This window comes from Lasioglossum baleicum, unplaced genomic scaffold (assembly GCF_051020765.1).
Source record: "Lasioglossum baleicum unplaced genomic scaffold, iyLasBale1 scaffold0507, whole genome shotgun sequence".
Classification (NCBI taxonomy): domain Eukaryota; kingdom Metazoa; phylum Arthropoda; class Insecta; order Hymenoptera; family Halictidae; genus Lasioglossum; species Lasioglossum baleicum.
In genome coordinates this window covers 83,494-88,667 of record NW_027469567.1, presented here as the reverse complement: position 1 = coordinate 88,667, position 5,174 = coordinate 83,494, and positions in this window count along the sequence as shown.

Here is a 5,174-nt window from a genome sequence, read left to right as displayed (position 1 = left end):
TCCTTAATTACAATTATGAATTTGAAGATCGAGTGACAAACCGCTCGAGAATCTTGCCCCTTCACTCAGAGTCGAACGACTATGTCAATAGATTCACCTATCCAGGGATTCGGAGAGCCAACCCACGTATTCCTGGACTAATCCGCTGAACAGTATTGGCAATAGACAGCTTATTTCACTGTATGAATAATGATGCAGATCATCAAACCGTTGTAGAGGTTTACCTATTCGAATAGGGTTAATCATTTTACCGAAGGCCTCTCCTTCTTACAAGCTAACCAGCTCTATAGAGAGTGTGCCTTCGTGTTCAGAGAAGCAAGATAGTATGAATTTTAGTGGCGGGCACCCTAAATTCCATGTGTGAATCCGAAGATCGAGGGCCAAACTGTTCGAGTACGTAATTACCTTCGTCTATGTCGACCAGCTATGTCAATAGCTTCACCTAAACTGTTACTCCATAGTCAAACCATGCATTCCAGGAATCCATCCGCTGTATTCTGTTGGACATGGACACATTAATTCACTGTTGGAATACAAAAGTACAGAGCCTAGCCCTTGTCCAACGCTACCGATTTGTATAATGTCAAACATGCTACAGAAGACATTACCCTCCGAGAACCTAACTCGCTGTATCGAGAGAATAATTTCGAGTTCAGAGAAACAAATTAACAGAGATTTCAGTAACGGGCACCTTAACTTCACGTATGAGTTAGAAGATCAATTGTCATACTGTTCGAGAACAGGATAGCTTCACCTATCCTGTAATTCCGAGAGTCAACACCGGTATTTAACGAGTAAATCCGTTGAACAGTTTTGGCAATTGACACCTTAATTCACGCTATGAATATTAAAGTGGAGAGTCAAACCGCGGATGAACGTAACATATTTGTATAAAGTCAAACTCTCTCCCGAAGGCCTAACCTCCAGAGATGCTAACCCACTGTATCGAGCGTATAACGCCGTGTTCAGTGAAACAAATTACACAACTTTCTAACGGCGGGCACCATTACTTCATGTATGAATATGAAGATCGAGCCTCAAACCGTTAGAGATCGATATCACCTTCCACAGATGTCGCACTTCTAAGTCAATTGCTGCACCCATCCCTTGATTCCGAGAGGTAATTCAGGTATTCCTGGAATTAATGCGCTGATCGGTATAGGCTTTACGGTTGGTCTCAAACGGTTTGACGCTATACCTTTCTATTCAAGCCGTGAATTGGACCGTCAATTGGCTGTAATGTTCAGCGGATTTACTCCAGGAATACCTAGATTGACTATCCGAATCCCTGGACTGGTGAAGCTATGTAATTAGCCGTTCGTCTCTCACAGAAGGTGGTAACATTCTCGAACTGTTTGGCGCTCGAGCTTCTGAGCCATACATGAAGTTAACGTGCCCGTCACTGAATTGTATACTAAACTGCTTCTCTGAGCACGCAGCTATACTCTGGGTACGGCGTGTTAGTTTCTCGGGCGGTGTGACATTCGGTAATACGTTTGGCTTTATACAAATTAGTAACGTTCTCACACGTTTTGACGCTCTACTTTACCATTGAAACCATGAAGTAGGGTCTCAATTGACAATACATTTCAGCGAATTTACTCCCGAAATACCTGGTATGACTCTCGGAATCGCAGGATCGGTTAAGCTATTGACTGCGCCGTTCGAATCTCGAAGATGGTGGTATCATTCTCAAAATGCTTGACCCTCCATCTTCTAATTCATACATGAGGATAAGGTGCCCGTCACATTAATCAATACCAATTTCTGTCTGTCAACACGATGTTATATTCGTGATGACGCGGATGATGTTCGCGCAAGGTAGCGCCATCGCTAAAACGTTTGACTTTATGTCAATTCGAAATGCTATCAAACGGTATTACGCTCTATTTTAATATTCAATCCGTTATCTCAGATGTCTACGGCCAGTACTGTTAAAACGATTTACTCCTGGAATACATAGTTTGACTCACGGAATCTCGGAACTGGTGAAGCTGTTCATTTAGCCGTTTATCACACGCAGCAGGTGACAACGTTGGATAGCGGATTGGGGCTCGATCTTCTAATTCGTACACGATGTTATGGTACTCGCCACTGAAACGGTGACTAACTTCTTTCTTCGAAGACGATGTTATACTCTCGATGCAGCGAGTTATTTTCTCGAAAGGAAGGGCTATCGGTAAAAAGAAGGACTATATACCAATTGATAATGATCTCCGACAGATTGACTATCTACTTTAATGTTCATACTGTGGATTATGGTGTTAATTGCCTATATAATTCAGCGGATTTACTCCCACAATGACTGGCTTGACTCTCGGACTCGGATAGGTGAACCTATTGTCTTAAATCTGCGAATCCAAAAGAAGGTGGTAACGTTCTCGTAAGGTTTGTCCTTGATATTCCTGTATATGCATGAAAATAATGTGTCCGTCTGCTAAAAGGCCTACTAATTTGATCACGTGAAAACTAAGGAACACAATCGACGAGGCGCGTCTGCTTCTCGGAAGCTAATGCGTTCGGTAGAATATTTGCTCAATAGTAATAGGTGACGATGCACAGTTCTGCGACACTGCGCTATAAAATTTATACCGGGAAGTAGATTGTGTTTTGCCAATACTTTTCCGTCGATTTAATCCCGGAATACCGAGTTTGAATCACAGGATAGATAAAGCTATTGACATAGACGTTCGACTCCTAAAGTTGGGGATAATGTTCTCGAAATGTTTGACTGACGATTTTGCAATTTATACATGAAAATTACATATCCGCCAGCTAAAATGTGTACTAATCTGTTTCCGGGTACATTAAGCACAGCAGTATCTAAAGCGTGATATATTCTCGTACTGTATGGTATTCGGTGGAAGGAAAGACTTTATCGGAATTGGTAACGTTCTCCTGTCGGCTTGACCCCCTACTTCAATATTCTTACCGTGAATTATGGCGTCTATTGCAAAACTGTTCTGCTTCTTTTCTCCAGAAATACATTGTGGGATTCTCGGTATCACAGGATAGGTGAACCTATTGACTTAGCTACGCGACTCGCAATAATGGTGGTATCGATGTTGAATGGCCTTACTCTCGATCTCCTTATTTGTACCTGACATTGACGTGCATGGCATGAAAATGCAAAGTAATGTGTTTTCCTGAGCAGAAAGTTATATTCTCGATGCGGCGTGTTTGTTTCGCCGTAGGCATTGCCTTTCTGCATAAAGTTTGACTCTACACATATAGGTGAAGTTTTACAAAGCATTGCCGCTCTACCTTAATATTCATACCGTGAATTAAGATGTCCGATGCCAGATATTTACGCCGGTTTGACTCCCGAATACCATGTTTGTCCTTCGGAATAACATGATAAGTGTAGCTATTGATCAAGAAGTTTGGCTATAAAAGAAGGTGGAAACGTTATGGATCGATTTTTCCGTCGCCCTTCTAATTCGTGCATGAAATTAAGGTGCACGTCACTAAAATGCGCACTAATTTGTTTCCTTGCACACGTAATTATTATCTGGATACCGCGCGTTACGTCCTCGGAAGGTATGGTATTCGGATAAAGAATGACTTAATATGAAATGGTACTGTCCTCCGACGGATAGACTATCTTCTTCAATATTCTTACCATGAATTTAGGTGTCTATTGCCAAAACTGTGCAGCGGATATACTCCCGGAATACATGGTTTATCCCTCGAAATCACAGGAAATTTGTAGCTGCTGCCTTGGCCATGCGAACTGTCAAAGGTGGTGGTAACATTCTCGGACGACTTGATCATCCATCTTCCTGTTGATACATGCATCTAAAGTTTCCGTCTGCTAATTAGTCTACTTATTTTTATCTTTGATCACGCAGATATACTCTGGATACAGCGGGTTATCGGAGGGTAGGTTTTTCAGTGAAACTTTTGACGTTATACCAATAGGTAACGTTCTACAAGGGTTAGACTCGGTACTTCAATATGTATTTGAATATGTTGTCTATGTTCATTACCAATAGCGTATTGCTCATAGTGTCCCGTAATACCTGGTTTGGATATCGGAATAACAGGATAAGTGAAACTATTGACATAGCGGTTCGATCATCAAACAAGGAGGAACCGTTCGCAAGCGGTTTGTCACGCGGTTTTTTTACTCATCTTGAAATTGAGGTTCGCGTCTGTTAAAATATATACTAATTTGCTTCCCTGAACACGAAGTATTATCCACGATACAGCGGATTGTGTTCTCGGAAGGTAAGGTAATCGGCAAGGAGTATGGTGTTATATCAATTGGTAACGCTCTCAAACGATTTGAGGATCTACCCTAATATTCAAACCGCGAATTAATGTGCCTATTGCCAATACTTTTCATCGGGTGTACCCCTGGAATGTCTGGTTGTACTCTCGGATATGTTGAGCTATTGACTGAGCCTTTAGACCCACATAGAGGGTGGCACGTTCTCGAACGGTTCGATCCTCGAACTTCTAATACATACATGAAATTAAGGTGCCCGTCACTAATGTGTATAATAATTTCCTTCCATGATCACGAAGTCATACTCTCGATACGGCAGGATTGCTGCACGGAAGGTAAAGCTTTCGGTAAACAGTTTGCCTGTATACTAATCGGTAAAGTGCTACAACAGTTTGATGCTCTTGTTTAATATTCGAACAGTGAATTTAGGTGTTTGCAGCCAATAGTTTCCAGCGGATTTACTCCCGGGTTGCCTGGTTTACGCCTTGAAATCACAGGATTGGTAAAGCAATTGGTTTAGCCGTTCAAATCTCGAAGTGGGTGATAACGTTCTCGAAATGATTGGCCTTCTATCATATAATTCACACATAAAATTAAAGTGCCGCCACTGAAATGTATAACATTATGTGCCTCTAAAGAGGAAGTTATGCTACCGATACAGCGGGTTAGCATCCCGTATGGTAAGGACTTCGGCAATACGAATGGTCTCATACCAATTGCTTATGTTCTCTGTTTGTCTCTCTACTTTTATGTTCAAACTGTGTATTATGGTCTCTATTGCCAATGCTGTACAGCGGATTTACTCCCGATATATCTCTATTGACTCTCACAATCACTGCCTAGGTGTAGCTATTGTCTTAGGCGTTCGTCTCTGACAGAAGGTGGCAATGTTCTCGAGCGGCTTAAGCCTCAATATTCTAATTCATACGTGAAGATATGGAGC